This window comes from Phascolarctos cinereus, unplaced genomic scaffold, assembly GCF_003287225.1.
Source record: "Phascolarctos cinereus isolate Bilbo 61053 unplaced genomic scaffold, phaCin_HiC Scaffold_4;HRSCAF=312, whole genome shotgun sequence".
Taxonomy (NCBI): domain Eukaryota; kingdom Metazoa; phylum Chordata; class Mammalia; order Diprotodontia; family Phascolarctidae; genus Phascolarctos; species Phascolarctos cinereus.
In genome coordinates, this window is record NW_027555847.1 from 214,512,805 (window position 1) to 214,532,086 (window position 19,282).

The following is a 19,282-nucleotide window of genomic DNA, read 5'->3' on the forward strand; positions in this document are numbered from 1 at the left end:
AATGCTTGTGCATCATGTTATAGCTGAAGGAGAAGAAATTATTTTGCTCCTCCAACAGAGACCTTCATGGAGTGTCAGGATTTCAGGGGCATTTTGAAAACAAATCCACAAATTCAGGATTTTTGGTTTCTATCCTCTTCTGCCACCATCTGCCTCATTTCTCCCCATGCCCATGTAACAATACCACCACTGCCATCAGCCTCAACCAAAACAAAATTGATGAATATTTATATTTTGGAAAAATAATTTTTCCCCTAGTTTTGACTCAATAATCCTTCATCCAGGTTGTAGAAAATGTTGTAAATAAGGAAATATAACACATTTTGGGAATTCCAACACTTTCTTTGCCACTACCACCTTAGATCTTCATTAGTGAAAAAGCAAATCAGAGACCTTTCTTAAACTCATTTTTCTCATTCTCAGTAAGAATAGCCCATGTGTTTGGGATCATCTGACCATGGCGCAACTGCAGTCAGCTTGGGAAAAGAGAAGATCTATTACAAAAGCTGGGCAGCTTTGAAAACAATATCATTTATGATGTAAGTTTTCTTGAAAAGGAAATTTATTGTTTTATATCGAATCCTCTCTTATGGTCTGCTGTGTACATGGTGATTTTTTTTTCTTTTTTCATTTTGTATTTAAGTTTAAATTAAAAAATACAAAAAAAGGAGAATATCTATTGCTGTAGATGTGTTGTCTAAAGAGATGACAATGATTTATGTGGGCTGGCTAGGTATAAAAAGTTGGCAGAAGCTAATTCATTCTCTACATAATGAAGCTGACACTGTGTGCTATGGAGTTAAGTAAAGCAGGAGGCTCAGGTAACGAACGGGCTTGGGGAACAATGAATTACCTTAATGATTAGTGATTTAGGCCTGCTAAGAAGAGGTACTCTCCTAGAATGTTCATTAAGAAGAGAATGGGATGTAACTAACATGGTGGGCATGGAACACACTTTCTCCACAGGGAGATCTTCCTGATCACTCTTTCCACAACTTTTAATTTTTGGGTGGTGGCATGGCAACTGATTACTGGAACATCTTCCTCAAGGTCCCATTGCTATGATACTCTCTCTAGCCCCTACCCTCTTTGCCTCTCTCTCTCTCTCCCCATCTATCTGTCTCTCTGTCTCTGTCTCTGTCTGTCTGTCTGTCTCTCTTTTTCACCCACCTCTCTTTCCCTCGTGTGCCTGTATCTGTAGCTGGTCTTTTCTTTGGTGTGGTGGACTGTGGTTAATGTTGCATTCCCTGAAAATTAAAATGTTTCCTAAAAGAGCTAAGAATAATGGGAATTGGTAAAAGTGTTTTTTTGAAACCAAGAGTTACTTTATCTAATTCCTAAAGCCCAAAGCACTTTGTATCTTTAAAGTATATAATATACACTTCATAAATGGTGTGAGATATTGGTCCATGCCCACTTTCTGCCATACTGCTTTCCAGTTTTCCCAATAATTTGTTTATTGTTTATTGCTGCTATAAGTTGTATGTCTACTCTTTCCCATTGATCTACCTTTCTACTTCCTAGCCAGTACCAGATAGTTTTGATAGTTCCCTTATATTACAGTTTAAGATCTAGAATTGCTAAACTTCCTTCCTTTACAGTTTTTTAATTTTTTTATTATACTTCATATCCTATCATATATTGTAGATATTTGTGTACTTATCTCCCTTATTAAAATAAAGATTCCTTTAAGGTAGGCACTTGGTTTTATTCATTAAAAATTTTTTTTAAGGTCTTGCATATCATACAGTAATATGTTTGGAATGTTTGTTGGATTGAGTTAAGAAGACAATAAATGAAGGCAGACAGATAATTTTTTCCAGTATTCCAGGATGACCTTGGGAATGCTAGTAGTCCTTATAGCTTTTCCTCTTTAGGACTTGATTATTTTGTTTTAGTGAATTTATTCTTGTAGGGGACTCCACATAAAATTCCTTCTGGAGTAGATACAAGGACTGAAAATTCAAGAGGTAAAGACTCATAGTTGCTGAGACTGATGGTTACTGTGAATCGTGTTGGCATGGGGAATTGAAGAGGTTGAATTACCCATCATTCCAGAAAACTGAGACAGGAAATGGAAGTCACACAGTACCTTCCCCACTTTCTTTTTTCTTCTACTTTAGTCTGTGATTCTAAGATAGGAGGCAAAAGCCTTCCTATCTCCTCATAAGCCAAAAGTTTAAAGTGTATATGTTTGTGTGTGTGTGTGTGTGTATGTAAATGTATATATACACACATACATACATACACACATACATACACAGAGATATATGTACACATGTATATGTACATGCATATATGTATACATGCATCTGTGTCTGTGTCTGTTTATATGGTTTGTATGTATATATGTGCACACACACAGTCTAGGGAATGGTTGGGTAAATGGGGATAAATGTCTTGGTAGAGGAGTTTTTGTTATATAAACTTTTCATCTCTTTAATGTGCTGTCTTTCCCTATTAGATTGTAGGATGCTTGAGAACAGTAACTGTCTTATGCTTTTCTTTGTATCCCCAGAGCTTAGAATGGTACCTGGACCATGGTAGGTGCTTAATAAATGTTTATTGACTTTTGATAACATTCTTTTTCAATTTCATTTATGTACAAAAATTACATAATAATGGTAATTCTCTGAATTTATGAATATAATAGTCCATGAACTAAGAGAACAGAACCCAGTTAGGGTAGGTTTATGTTAGGTAGATGGCAGATTTTATATATTAACATTGTAAGCAAGAGTCTATTTTATCCTCTATGTTAATTCAGACCCAGAAAATGAAGGGGTTAATTTGAATTTTTTAGCATGGTTACTGAGGCAAGACCTTAGCAGTTGGGGAACAGCCTAGATATTAGCAAGCTGAGAACCCTCTAGCCTAGTGGAGGTATTGAAACTTCCTAAGAGAAGGTCACTTCTGGCCATTCATCAGAGAAATTGATTTACTAAGCTGGCTGTTAAAGTAGAACCCCACTTGGTGGGCAATTCATTTGTTGCACTCCTTTGCTAAATGTTGTTTTTCCGTTGTAAAGAGGACCAATGACATCATGAGGGTGATGTCTTGACTTGCACCTGATGTAAATGAGGCAGTATTAATCAAAGTCATCAACTTCACTCTCTCTTCCTAAATCACGGAAGTCCACTGGCAAGACAAAAGCCAAGATAGCTGGCAATGGCCCAGCATGCACTGGATGACCTTGGGGTCTTTGATGTCTGATTAAGCTTTAAGCTATCCACAATCCCTTTTTTAGCTGTCTTCATGACCATTGGAATAAATTGTTCTCTTGTATCCATTATGGTCTGGAACGTCTTTTCTTTTCTTTTTTTTCCTATTTTTTTCTATTTAGTATTTTATTTCCCCTCATTACATGTAAAAACAATATTCAGCATTTGTTTTTAAAACTTTGAGTTCCAAATTCTCTCCATTCCTCCCTTCTCACACCTCTCTCGTAGAGAGGGCAAGCACTTTGATAGAGATTATACATGTGTAGTTATACAAAACATTTCCATATTAGTTGTGTTGTGAAAGAAATCAGACAAAAAAAACCTCAAGAGAAATAAAGGGAAAAAACATATGTTTCAGTCTGTGTTCAAAAATCATCAATTCTTTCCCTGGAGATGGATAGCATTTTTCATCATAAGTCCTTCAGAGTTGTCTTGGATTCTTGTATTGTTGCGAATAGCTAAGACATTCACCAATGGATTATCTTACAATGTTTCCATTACTTTGTAGATAGTACATTTCATTTTGTATCAGTCCATGCAAATTTTCCAGGTTTCTCTGAGACCATCCTGCTCATCATTTCTTATAATACAATATTATTCCATCATAATCACATACCACAACTTGTTCAACCATTCCCTGATTGATGGGCATCCCCTCAATTTCTGATTCTTTGCCCCTAGAAAAAAAAAAGCTGTTGTAAATATTTTTCCACATATAGGTTCTTTTCTTTTTTTTTTTCCCTCAGAGGTTAAAAAAAACTGATGAGGAGAAGAATGCCTTAAAAAGCAGAATTCGCCAAATGGAAAAGGAGGTCCAAAAGCTTACTGATGAAAATAATCCCTTAAAAAATGGAAATGGAGCACATGGAAGCTAATGATTTTATGAGAAATCAAGAAATGATAAAACAAAGCCAAAAGAATGAAAAAATAGAAGACAATGTGATAAGACAAAATCAAAAGAATGAAAAAAATAGAGGAGAATGCGAACTATCTCGTTGGAAAAACAACTGACCTGGAAAATAGATGCAGGGGAGAGAATTTAAAAATTACTGGACTACCTGAAAGCCATGATCAAAAAAAGAGCCTAAAAATAAATAAATAATTTTTTTTTTCAAAATGATATCTAGGCTCTTTTTAATTAATTTATTTTTATGTATCAACAACCACTTCCGTAAGCTTTTGAGTTTTAAATTTTTCTCCCTCACCCTCCCATCCTCCTTCCCCAAGATGGCTTGCAATCTGATATAGGCTGTATATATACATTCCTATGAAACATATTTACACATTAGTGATATTGTAAGGAAGAATTAAAACCAATAGAAGGAACCATCAGAAAGAGAAAACAAAACAAAACAGAGGGAAAAAATAGCAAATAATATACTTAGATCTGCACTCAAACTCCATAGTTCTTTCTTTTGATGTGGATAGCATTTTCCATCATGAGACCTTTGGAGATGTTTTAGATGCTTGCATTGCTGAGAAGGGCCAAGTCTATCAACATTAGTCATTGCACAGTGTGGCTGTTACTGTGTATAACATTCTCCTGGTTCTGCTCACTTCACTCAGCATCAGTCCATACAAGTCTTTCCAGGTTTCCAGGTTTCTGCCTGCTCATCATTTCTTATAGCACAGTAGTATTCCATTACATTCATATACCACAACTTGTTCAGCCATTCCCCAATTGATGGCCATTCCCTCAATTTCAAATTCTTTGGCAGGCTCTTTTAAAAAAAATATTGAACTACACATGTACAAAAATATTTATAGCAGTTCTTTTTTGTGGTAGCAAAGAACTGGAAATTGTGATATATGAATGTAAGGTCAAAGGATCTAGGATTGCAACCAAGAATCACCTGTCCAGCAAAACTGAGTATAATCCTTCAGAGGGAAAAATGGATATTCAGTGAGATAGAGATTTTCAAGCATTTTTGGTGAAAAGAGCAGAGCTAAATAGAAAATTTGAAAATTTCAAATACAAGACTCAAGAGAAACATAAAAGGGTAAACAGTAAAGGGAAATCATAAGGGATTTCATAAGGTTACATTGTTTACATTCCTACATGGGGAGATGGTACTTGTAACTCATAAGGACTTCTCATCATTAGGGCAGACAGAAGGAATATATATATATATATATATATATATATATATATGCAGAAGGCATAGTTGTGAGTTGAATATGAAGGGATGATATCTAAAAAAATTAAAATTAAGGTGTGTGAGAGAGAAATGAACTTACTCTCATCAGAATTGGCTCAAAGAGGGAATAACATACACATTGAATTGAGTATATAACTTTAGCTTACCCTACAGGAAAGTAGGAGGGGGAAGGGGATAAGAGAAGGTTGAAGGTAGGGAGAGTGATAGATGGGAAGGGCAGATTGGGGAAGGGGGTAGTCAGAAGCAAATAATTTTTGAAGAGGGACAGGATGAAATGAGAGCAAGAATAGAATAAACAGGATGAAGAGGTGGAGTAGGATGGAGGGAAATACAGTTAGCAATGGTAATTGTCAAAAAAAATTGAAGCAAGTTTCTCTGATAAAGACTTCATTTCTGAAACACAGAGAATGGAGTCAAATTTATGAAAATAAAAGCCATTCCCTAATTGATAAATGATCAAAAGATAGGAACAGTTTTCAGACGAAGTAATCAAAGCTATCTATAAGCCATATGAAAAAATTCTCTAACTCACTGTTGATTGAAGAAGCACAAATTAAAACAATTCTGAGATACTACTTCATGCCAACTGGATTGGCTAATAGGACAGGAAAATAACAAATGTTGGAGGGTATGTGGGAAAATGAGACATTAATGTATTGTTGATGGAGTTGTGAACCATTTCAACCATTCTGTAGAGCAATTTGGAACTATACCCAAAGGGCTATAAAACCGTGCTATAAAACCCTTTGACTCATCAATACCAGTACTACACCTGTACCCAAAAAGAGATAAAACAAAACAAAAAGGGCTTCTTTTCTGGTGTCAAAGAATTAGAAATTGATGGGATGCCCATCAATTGAAGAATGGTCTAACAAATTGTGGTATGTGATTATGATGGAATACTATTGTGCTATAAGAAATGATGAGCAGGATGCTCTCAGAAAAACCTGGAAAGAACTTCATGAGCTGATGCACAGTAAAATGTGCTGTGTACAAAGTGACATCAATATTGTAAGATGATCAGCCATCTATGACTTAGCTATTATCAGCTGTACAGTGATCCAAGACAACTCTGAAGGACTTATGATTAAAAATGTTATTTAACCCCAGATAAAGAACTAATGGTGTTGAACTTGAATACAGATTGAATACAGACTGAAGCATACTCTTTTTACTTTATTTTTATTTAATATTTTTGGGGTCCATGTTTTCTTTCACAACATGAGTAATATGGAAATGTTTTGCATGAATACACACCTATAACCTATATTGAATTGCTTGCTTTCTCAATGGAGGGGGTGAAGGAAAAAGGGAGAGAATTTAGAACTCAAAGTTTTAAAAATGAATGTTAAAAAAATTATGGTTTTTTATGTGTAACTGAGGAAAAAGAAAATACTAATTTTTTTTTAAAAAAGAACTATCATATCCAATCCTCTCCCATTTTCCACTTCCTCCTCCCTCAGTTTGGCAGCCTAAAAAACAAACAAACAAAAAAAATTTAGCTACTTGATTTCTAGCTTCCAAAAGAATTTTTTTTGAGTCAATAAGATAAAACACACCAGTGGCCTGAGGAGGTTTCCATCATCCTGCAGTGAAAAGAGTAGTGGAACAAAGTTAAGAGAATGCCTTAAAGGCATGGAGATGTACATAACAAAATATTGTAATGAAAATTTCACTAGACTGAATAATTTTCAAGCACCATAATATTGTGACTTGCCAGGAGATCTGTCATAGGTTTGAGCATTAATTAATTTCAGGTCAGGTTTGGAATAAGGAACCCAAACTGTATTAGTTATAGCCACTGGCATAGCTTTGGGGGAGATCTGTGCTCTGTTAAGCCTTCCGAAGTTTTGCTTTTTGAAATCAGTGGTTAGGGCAGTTTGGATTCTGTCACTGAAACTTTTTTCTTCTTTTGGAAAAAGGCCATCCTTTCTTGTCAGACACTTAGGACATTCTTTCTGAATGGATTGTATTTCTGTGTTCACTTCTCTTAGTGCAATACTTGCTTGCGCACACAAACACACACAACCACAGGCTAGCAATCAGAACTGATGCTCAGGAGTCTAGAAGACTGAGTTTATTGAGCAGCCCTAGACACCTCAGCCTGGATCTATCACTTCAAAGAATCCCTTGATGTGCAGTGTGATGGGTGCTAGCTTGGAAATCAGAGAATTTGAGTTCTAATGCCAGCTTAGCTACTTATAACCTTTAAGTTGCAGAGTATTTGCTGATCTATATTGGTGGAGGGAGTTTTCTATACCAATGAAATCACAGGTTCCCTGCCCCACCAAAATTTGTTTTAACACCTCTTCTCTTCTGAATATATTCTCCCCCATTCCTTACTTATTAAATCATTCTTTCTTTTTTTTTTAAAGAAAGAGATCTTCCTCTTATTTTCATAGTCAGTCAACCAACAAATAGTTATTAAATATTTACTTTGTTCAAGGCTGAGAGATATAGCTGAGCTCACTGGTTTCTTAGGCTTTACATACCAAGTACCTGGTACTGTGTTATTCACTATGGGAGCACATGAAAGATAGGGAGATTACAATTGAGAATCCTTACATTTGATTTAGGGGAACTCTAGCCATGTTTTAAGTTAATGCTATAAAGGCGAGGTGAGGAAGAAAGCAGTACCACTTGCTGTGAGAAATAATTGTAGAATGAGGGGATTTGTGGTTGAATTATGTTGCATGATACACCAATTTAGCAAGACCCTGGTATGCATAAAAATTCATGATTTATGCAGCAACAATAAAAAGAAAAAGTAAAATCCTTAGCTCCTCTTGAAAAAAATGACTAGGGATAATTAATACTGGGGAAGAAATCAATGTGAAATTTGAGGAAGTGATGAATATAATGAACAGACTCAGTTCTGCTCACTGGTAAGTGTAGGTTGCTAGTGCAGGACCTAGAAGGCTTGTCAAAGAAAGAATTAAGCCCATTATTTGTCTATCACTCAGACCCAAAGCTCTTTTATTCCTCAGATTTTGTGCTGGGCATTTGTGCCCTCATGCTGAGCTTGTGGCCCAGGGATGACAGTTGGGTGCCTTCTTGCCCACCCTGGGGGATCTGGAGAAAAGTTAGTTTCCTCTTGTCTATTTCTCCATCCCTCGGATGTTGCCCTGAGATGTCTGAGTCCTTGCTGTGCACATAGAATAAAGAGTAAAACTGTTTGTGCAATTTCTGTTATCAATAAACTATCCCTGGTTGCTGAGAGAATGCTGAGAGATTTCATGGGCAGCATTCATAGGTAAGGAAGGACAACCAAGGCTCCCAGCACAGTCCTTAATTTATCCTCTGGAGGAAGCTGGGTTGCTGTAAGGCATCTTTTACCATTACAGCCTCAAGCCCACATAGCTAGTGGACAAGGGGAGGCTGTGGTCCTAGCTCTCTCAGTTGGCCAGCATCCAGCTTGGCTATGGTGCCTTCGGTGGTGTGTTTCAAAATCTGTTCTACAAATCAGTGTTGGTGTAGTGTAAAGGTCACTCAACCAGAAGTCAGGAGACCTGGGTTTAATTGTCAGCTCTCTCATATTAGCGTTATGATTGTGTATGAATCACTTAGTCTTTCAAAGTAATCCTTGGTAAACAGGTGATGATAATAATGCTTGTAATAATTCACAAAGATGAGGTAAGGAAAGTACTATATCATTGTCATTTTATTTTTCAGCAGAACAATTTTATGGACATCTTTTTTTTTCACATCATATTTATTCCTAAGAATAGAATTCTATGTAATGGGTATGTAAATGTAAAGCCTATATCAGATTATGCACCGTCTTGGGGAGGGTGGGGAGGAGGTAGGGGGAGAAAAATTTTCAACTCAAAAGCATATGGAAGTGATTGTTGATAAATCAAAATAAATTAATAAAATTTTTTAAAAAAAGAAAAAAAGAGTAGTGAATAAACAATTAACTTTCTGTTTCTCCTTGAAAAAAAAAATAGAATTCTATGAATATACACATACACACACATGTATAGTTATTAGATGGCCTAGATTTCCTCTATTTCTTATTCCTTTCCTCATCTCAGAGGGCCATCCTTTATAACAAAGTATTTTTAATAAGAAAAAAAGTAAAAAAAGGAAGAAGAGAAAAAAATTCATCAAAACCAATCAATAATACAAAGGAAAAAAAATCTGATAGTATGTGCAATGTTCCACATCTTTGGACTATGCTTCTTTGGAAGGAGTAGGAGAGGCATCCTCTTCATTTCTGAGTAAATCTCTTCTCTCTCCCCTACTCAGAGCATTATTATTTTAAATGACATCCTTCAAATAGGAAAATGACACCATCTTTCCATAGTGGGATGGATTTTTAGGTGCCATCTACACTTTCTCTTAGTGATTAAAAGTGTGCAGTTCTCAGAGGTTAAAAGATATACTATATGATAAAGGGGCAGAATGAAGATGAGTGACTTTGGGACTGAACCAATGATCTTACTCTAAGGCTCAACCAATCCAAGTCAAGAAAAAGCCAATCCAATGCAATTCAGCTAATTCCTACTCTCCACAGGCACTCTACTTGTTTCTGGGTATACAAAGACAAAAAAAAATAAGCCGCTTGTGAGCGAAGAGTTTACCTCCTACTGGATACAACATGTAAACAGAAGAATAATATGCAGGATAATTTGAGGAGGGTGAGAGGACAAACAGGAAGGGAGGAATTAAAAATGCCTTCTTATAGGAAAAGGCCAGAGCTTTGAAGCAGTCTGGGGCTTCTAGGAGGCAGAGATGAGGAAGAAGTCTAGTCATGGTCCTCAGGAGCTCTGAAGAGGACTTTGAATGGTACAGTTCCTGAATTCATTGTCTGGGGCCTCCCAACTTGAGGGTTCTTAAGCTCAGAAGCATAAGGTACCAACTCATACTCTACATGTAATGAAGTCTCCACTGCAACTCTTTTAGAAGTCATTCTTTCCAGAAGTGAAAATACACAGAACATGACAGGAATTATAGTTTATCTTGGTTGACACAAGAAGGTATGAGAGCTTAAGGATTTTTCCTTTCTTTTCCTTTCCTTTCTTTTTTCCCCCTTTTACCATAAAAGCTAAAGCCTGTTGTGTACTAAGAGAAATCTAGTGTATTGATTAGATTTCTTTATAATAGGATCAATACAGTCTAATTCATGACTGGTAGGTAACTCTAATGTCTGTAGTATCTCTTGTGGCTCTTTTGTTTCTTCTTTTTTCTTTCTTTCCCCCACTATTATTATCAGGGCAAAGGAAGTCTCCAGGCAGATGTTAGTGTTGATACTATAGGCTACTACTATTATAAATATCAAAATCCTTCCATGTCCTTAGAAAGATCTCTTAGGCCAGAACAATAGAGCTGCTCTGAAAATGGGGGCCTCAGAGAAATTCTAGGCAAATTTGGAACTCTGACTTTATCTGGGACTAAAGTTGATTAGGATTTCTGGATCAACCCAGAAATTTCTGACAAATACTTTTCAATTTATTATTACTTACTAAAGCATAGTTGTAAAGCATTGCTCCCCATCCCCCACTCCAATCTTATTTAGACTATTAGAACTGGAAGTGAGTTAAAAGTGCTCTTAGTCAACCTCTTGATGATATGAATGAGGAAGCTGAGGAAGAAGAGGGCTTAATAATTGTTAATATTTATCTAGTACTTTAAGTTTTTCTGAGTACTTTATCATACTTTACTTCATTTCAGCCTCACATGTTGCCATGTTGTTGTGGTTGTCAGTGTTTTGGGGTATTCCATTTTTCTGTTACAAACCATTCAAGATATAACCACTTCCCACATAATGTACATTGTTTATATAGTAAATCAGTCAATAAATCAACAAACATTTAATGAATATCTATCACATTTATAAAGCACAATGGGAAATCTTAGAAGCTTAGAGGGACAGAGACAGAGACAGTGTCTAAGAACTGTGCATGGGAGAAAAAGGGATTTTATAGCCCCATTAGTGATTCTGAATATGGAAAATTGAAAGGAATGATAGGGCAAGTGGAGTATCTGTATCATAGTGCCTTCTCCCTGAGGAGACACTGTTACTGGAGAGTAGGGAAGGGAAAGATCACTTAGATCACACATATTTGAATTGCAAATTACTAAGCTTGTTGCCTTTTAGCACAGTGCCTGACCCTCAGTAGGTACTTAATAAATATTGATTGACTGACCAGGGAGCTCCTCCTATTCACTGCACTGGAAAAGGCAGTACCCAGTAGGGGACAAATAGAACCAAAACTTAGGGTATAACTGAAATCAGTGGCAAAATAGGATTGTTGCTGAATGTGTATAGTGAACCTGTGAAAAGACATTTTAATATAAAGAATTAAATAATAATATAAAGTGGAGTTGATAGGGTGTGGCCCAAGCTGAGGTCTTAGCCCATTGCCCCAAAGGGAATCTGGCTCCCCTTTGTCTACAGGCCCCAGCCCCTCATCTCCCTTTGAAATGAAAGCCTTAGCCTACCTTTTAATCTTATTCAGATGTGCTTTTGTCCCTCGCCCTAAAAAAAGGATCTGGCTCCCATTTTTAGGTTTGTTATGGACTCCCCTTATCTCCCTTTGACAGATGCCTTCCTGTTTCCTCCATTAGCTATTCCCATTGTCTATTCAATTTCTCAGACCTCACCAATTAGAATTCTTACCTAGACCCTTTCCCTAGCCCCTTCTCTGGCCACCCAAAGTTACTTTAGTATTTAAGACCCACCCTGACCCCCATTCAGATGCTGAGAATCTCAAGCCCAAAAGACTGAGACTTTCTCATGCCCCATCATCCTTACAGGGTCACCTGGCCTATGCGTTTTATCACTAACAAACTTTTCCTCTGGCTAGAAGAAGATTTGAGTTGAATTCATTCAGGCAGAGCCCAGCACCGGAATCTTGGGGTTCGAGCACCCCAAAAGTCCTAGACCTCTTCATCATGTAATGAAGGCCACTAAAATGTAAACTCCTTGAAGCCATGTACAGATTGTGTTGTTGTTGTTGTTATTTGTATTTCCTGCAGCAGTTTTATCCATAGTTGGAACTTAGTAAATGTTCATTGATGAGTAGAACTAGTAAGTATTGTGTATATTATTCTATCTATCTGTACACACACATACATAGACACATATATAGGCACACAATATGCAGGTAGATTTCCCCAAATTTTGGTGGAAATTTATGTCCATATGTATGTATGTGTGTGTGTGTGTGTGTGTGTGTGTGTGTGTGTTTTGCATGTGGTTCATTCTGCAATTCTTCCTTATATTAGGAGAGATGTTTGTTAAATGTTGGGTTGTTCTGTTGGGCTATGGAATAAAAGTTAAGAGAAGGAATTTGGTATATTAACAAAACACATAATTAAGGAGAACTGGTGAGTTATGCTGTCTAAAAAACTTGAAAGCAAAATTTCCCTTGGATAATTCCGTCACCTATAGTGGAAAATTGACTGTGGGTCAAATTTCTAATGCTCACATGTAAATATTCCACCTGAATCATAGAGACATCTACTACTGAATGGGGCACATCTGGATATTTGGAACTTTTGCCTCATATTCATTGTATAATCATAGGATATTAGAGTTAGAAGGGATCTTTAAGGTAATCTGGCCCACCCTCTTTATTTTACAGGGGAAGAAACTGAATTAATGCTATATTGCAAGGTTACACAGAAAAACTAGTAGGAAAGCCAACTCTTGACTCCCAGGATATCACCTTTTTTTTTTCTACTTTAATACATTTGAACCTATTCTTCCATTGTAAAGGAAATGACATGAGCTAAAAAAAAAAAAAAGCCTGAACAAGGAGGCAGGTTCAGCTTGGTAATCAGAGGACCCACAGATGCATGCAAGGGTAAGAAGCAGCTGATATTCATTGATTTACCATTCTGTTATGAAAAGGTGATACATGTTTAGGTAAATATTATAAGAATAATAGAGAGTGATCACTATTGCTGATGGGTGTAAGACTGGCCACAAGCTTGTTGCTTTTTTGCATAATTAACTGATCACTAGGCAGAAGAACTTTTTGAAGTAAGCCTTTGGGCCCTGGGAAAGGTCACAATTGTGTTCAAAAGAGTAACTGAGGTCTTTTGTTTTTTAGGTGTTTTGTATACCCACTCACTAGGCAAACAGCTGCGGAACAATTGAGATATGTTTGTTATGTTTGTACTTTAACCAAGGCATCTTGTGTAGTTGCTCCCCATCCCAGAGTGGAGGGGTTTATGTCCCTGGAATGATTGCCTGAGATATCACAACCTCTGCTATGTAATTCTGTAAATGTAACCTATTGTGAGAGATGATCTCTCAGAAGGGAAGCCTCCTCAGGGAGTCAATGGTTCTTGTTAACAGTTCTTGATTGTTGCTTTCAAAACCCTTCCCCGATCAGACCCTGTTTTTAAGTATTTAGCAGAAAGAATAGTCTGCCCCCAACCTGACCTGCTTGCCCTTGAAAAGCTTCCCACCTTTTCTTGTCTTTGTGCAAACTTGTGTCTCCGTGAACAGATTGTACTCCGTGAAAGCCCAGCCAATGGGATAAGGGGAAGGGGGTTAGGGAGGAGGAGCTCATGTTAGGGTATAAATAAGCCTTTATTTCTGTAAGGAACTTGTACTCTCCTGGCCCGCAATGGTGACTAAGAGGGTACCCTTTCTCGTGAGAAAGCAATAAACTCCTCTCTGCCTTCAAGGTATCTAAGCCTTTGTTTTTATTTTTGAGTAAGTGGTCTCTGCCCCACCCACTATGATATATGGAACTTTGCAACCTATGACCACCTTCTTTTTCAGAGGATATTTTTGAGTGCTCTAGATCATATAGGTGACTGGGAGGGGGAGAAATCAGGAATATACTGACTTTCAATTCAGGAAGAGAAAAAAAAGAAAGCAAACAGATATACTTTGAGGAACCTGGCAAAGCAGTTTTTGTGACTGGAGCAAGCAAAGTCCAAGATCATATGTAGATGGATAGAGAGATAAATGAAAGGACCTTAAAAGAATAGTTCTTCAAACAGTGGCTGGATGAATACGAGTTGGGTATGGTATCGTCTCAGGATTCATTTCATGTATGAATTAGTCTAGTTGGCTACTGGGGTCCATTCCAACTCTCAGTTTTGGGGTATCCATGTATAATGTTAGACATATGCCTCAGAATGAATTTAGACTAGGGATGAATGCTAAGAATAACTACAAGGCATATTTAGCTATGTTGGAGGTAAAAGAAAAAGAAGTGATAGCATTCTTGTTAAGAAGGAACAGCATGATAATAAGGGATGATTGTGAGATGACTAAACTTTTTAACTAATTTCATTTCTATTTTCTCTTTCAAGGAAAATGATGTTGGAAAGGATACAATAAAAAATGATCAGCAGGGAGTGGAAACTCAACATAAATAAGGAGCTAGCATGATAACATCTTGCTGCCCTGGATGAATTAAATTTATCAGGTCCCTAAGATTTTGTGGCTGAGCTCCTGCTAATATTTGTTGAGAGATAATGGGAAATTGGACAGGAAAAGGGCAAATATTGTGCTTATTTTAAAAAATCAGAAGTGAGTAGAGGCAACAAACTATAGATTGCTGAGTTTTATTCTAATCTGGGGAAAAAAATTGTAGGATGTATGGTTAAAGGGACGTTTGTGAGCATTTAGAAAGGGAATAGGCATCATCAAAAACCAATATAGTTGTCAAAAATGAGTCATGCCAGACTAACCTAATTTTTTTTTTTGCCAGAATTACTGGACTGGTAGGTCAAGGATATTTGATAGACGTCGAGTCTCAGATTTCAAAAAGTATTTTGACAGTCAGTCAACATACATTTATTAAATACCACCTATGTACCACACACTGTGCTGTGCTCCATCTTCTTTAAAAGATGGAGAGGTGTAGGCTAAAGCTAGTTAGTAATCCTCAACGGATTGATTATATGCAAATGAGAGTGATTAGGATAATGTTTACTTTGAGGCAAGTCACTAGTAGAATGTTCCTGGGTCTTTTGTCTTGTATTTAACATTATTGTAAATGACTTGGCTAAAGACATAAAAGGTATGCTAATCAAATTGTTAAGCAATTTGAAGCTAGGAGGTAAATAAAACATATTGAATGCCAAAGTCAAAAAGTTTTTTAAAGGTGCACTGATGGACTGAAATGGTGGACCAAACGGAATTAAATGAAATTTAATAGGAATAAATGTAAAAATCTATACTTGAATTTAAAAAGTCATCTTCCTCTGTAAAAGATGGAAAATGTGTAGTTAGATGGCAATAGGTATGAGTATCAGTGGACTTCAAGTTCCATATGACTAAACAAAGTGGCACAGAATGATAGAATTAGAGCTGAAAGGGACCTTGGAAGTCATATCATTCAAACTTTTTCACTACACGGATGAGGAAGCTGGCCATCCTGAAAGCTTACTCCCCTAGGCTGCCTTAAAAAATACAGAGTATCCAGAATGAGGGACATAAAGTCCCTCGAAAATTACTAGCTGTGGTACTCTAGATAGGTCATTTATAAGCCTCAGTTTTCTCATCTGGAAAATGGGATAGTAGCATCTACCTCAGTGTTTCTGTGAAGATTAAGTATAGTAATACATGTGACACACTTTGCAAAACTTAGAGGACTACATAAATGTTAGCTGCTACAGACACTCATAACTATTATATAGTTATACTCATAACTATTACTCTACCTGGGTCAGACCTATAATACTGGGTCGTATTATATTCTATTATGAGCACCATTTTTTTTAGAAGTACATTGATAATCATCCAAAGAAAAATGACTAATATGGGGAGACGACTGGACGTTCCATCTTAGTTGAATGAAATGGGAATGCTTAGCTTGGAGAAGAGAAGACATAGGGATCAAGGAGGAGCAAGCATTTCTTAAGTGCCTCCACATACTAGGTACTGTGTTAAGCACTTTGTAAGTATTATCTTCTGTGGTCTTCCCAACAACCTTGAGAGGCAAGTGCTGTTGTAATTCCCATTTTTCAGTTGAAGAAACTGAGACAAATAGGTTAAGTGATTTGCCCAGGGTCACGTGGCTAGGAAATGTCTGATGCTGGATTTGAACTCAAGATTTCCTAACTGTAGGCCTAGCACTCTATCCACTGCAACACCTCACTGCCAATTAAGGGGGACATAGAGTCATAAATGCCCCTTATACATATTATTTTGTGTTTAGCACTGTAAGGATCCTTAAAGGTCACTGAGTCCAATCTCCTTTTCCCATTTTGCAGATTAGGAAACTGAAACTAAGAGAGGTTTAGTAACTTGGCCAGAATCTCATGACTAGGAAGTGCCTAAGGTGGAACTTGAACTCAGGTTTTCCTGACTCCAAGCCCAGTGTCCTATCCACAATGCATCTCATGTATAAATGTACAAATATGTGAACATTTATAGTGTAGAAATATTTTAAGGATTGGCATGTGTTAGAGAGGTTAGATTTGTTCTATGCATCTTTAGAAGGCAGTATTTGGAGCAAAGGAAGAAGTACCTGAGGAAGAATTCATTAATTGCTATCCGCAATGGAACTTTTTTAATTTAGTATTTTATTGTTTTCCAATCACATGTAAAAACAATTTTTAACATCCATTTTAAAAATTGAGTTCCAAATTCTTTTCCTCCCTCTCCTTCCCCTCATTGAGAAGGCAAGCAATTTGACATAAGTAATACATGTGTAGCCACACTAAACATATTTCCATATTAGTCATGTTATAAAAGAAACATAAACCGAAATAAAAACCCAAGAAAATTAAAATAAAAAAGTATGCTTTGATCTGTGTCCAGACTTCAGTGTAACTTTTGAAGCAGACACTGAATGACCACTTACTTGAGGAATTATAAGGCAAGTTCTTTATTAGGCTAAAGTTGGACCTGAGGCCTTCTGATACCCCTTTCTAACTCAAAGATGTTATGATGGTTTCAACTAGAGCCATGCCTTTGTGGAAAAAAATTAATGGCATCAGTTGGGGATTCCAGCGGTCTTTTCTCTCGACAAATAGCTAAATTCATAGATTAACCATACTGAATGACAAAACATAAAAAGAACATGTATATCTACCTCCAAGGGATGTGTTTGGCTCATAAAATCCATCTTCTTCCTAAAATGAATAGGTGTTATATTTAGTGACTAAGGCTGTGAAGTCTTGAGGATCCCAAATTCAATTCAAGAATTTTTTTTTAAATCACTATCTGAAAAAAAAGAAAAAAGAAAGAAAAGATGATGTCTTAATTAGTTGACATATTCTTGGCAAGACTCACACTTATCTAACAATAGGGGTAGGGGAGAACAAGCACTTCTTAGCATTATTTTATAGTATTTCTGACAACAGAAAGGTCAGAGCAATGAAGCTTTGCAAGGGTCCAGATTACACAGCGGAGGATAAAGTGGGACATCTGTGCTTGGGCCAGGGAGTCCTCAGTAGTGCTGATTCTGGAAACTGGCCAAATAATGTTCTGCTGTGACGGCTCGGATTTGATGAGCCGATTCATAATCCATGCATTGCTTCTTTTTTTTTTTTTGCTGAAAGAACTATATTGCCAATCTAATTTCAGAGCCTGGCCCATTACTGAGACAGCCAGACCACTGTTATTTACACTTCTCTAAACAATTTAATTCAGCTACTACTTTTGTCTGATGTCTTTTCCTCTAAATTCCTAGTGGAGTCCTATTAAAGGACAGAGAAGAAGAGGTTGCAGATATATCTCTGAGAGGGGGAAAGCCTTCCCGTGTAACTACATTTTATCATATTTTTCTCCCCACTGATAACAAAAGAGAGAGTGAATTAACAAAGAAACAACTATCTCTTTATTTTCTCCTCATCTCAGATGAAGGGTATATGGATTCATTTCAAGTAAATAAATTTAAAAATACATAAACATTTACTTTGTGATTACACTGTACTACCCAGTAAGACTACAAAGAGAAAAAAACATCATTTCCAGCCTCAAGGAGATTATATTCTACTGAGGGGAAAAAAAAAAAAAACAAACATGTATATAGATAAAAACACACAAGTGAATTATAAGAAACTATCCAAAGTAATTTTAAAAGGGAGGAAATGTTTGAAACTGGAGAGATCAAAATAGGTCTCATGTAGGAGGGAGCCCCTGTGCAGTGATTTGAATGAAGACAGGGGTTCTAAGAGTCAGAGATGGAGAGTGGAGAGCATGCCAGGTATAGCCCCTTGTAGGCTTGCATAACCTGATGGGAAGTATAGTTTCCCCAGACTTGAAAGAGGTGAAAAGGGTCAGGATATCTATCTACCCAGCCAAAGAATGTTGAAGCACTCTAAGAGAAGACGTGAAAGATTGACACAATCATTCAACCTCTCTTCAGGTTGTGAAAAGACTTCACTTCCCAGCTGCTCATAAAGCTGATTAGGAGTTACAAAGTCATGGGGAAACATGTTGGGCTTTAGATATCAGGGTGAAGAGTTTGTATTTTATCTTAGAAGCTACAGGGAGTTTAAAGAGTTTTGAGTAGTAGTGAGTTGATGAGATCTATGTTTCTAGAAATGGTCTGAGAATGTATAAGTAAATAAATTAATGAGAAAGTAGTGTGTGCCAAGCCCTGTGCCATGTACCCTATGGGGCATAGATGACATTGTATATGCACTGGGGCTACAAATAAAGAATAGAAGGCAATTCCTGCCTTCAAGAAGTTTACATTCTAACTGGGGGAGACAAGACATATAGGGGATTGTTGGCCAGTGAGGGACATTTTAATTTGGAAAATTACAAGGATGGTGAATGGACCAACAGGGAAGTAGATTGATACACCCATTCCAAGAGTAATGGTAGAGTTGATCTGATTATGGTTCTAGACCCAGAAGGAGGATGGGGAGGTATAGAGTTATAGCAATGGTGGCTGATAAGGAGAAGTCTAGAGGGGGAAGTGAAGTGAAGGCTGGTCAGAGCTTAAATGTAGTAGGCTACTTACGTCAAATCAA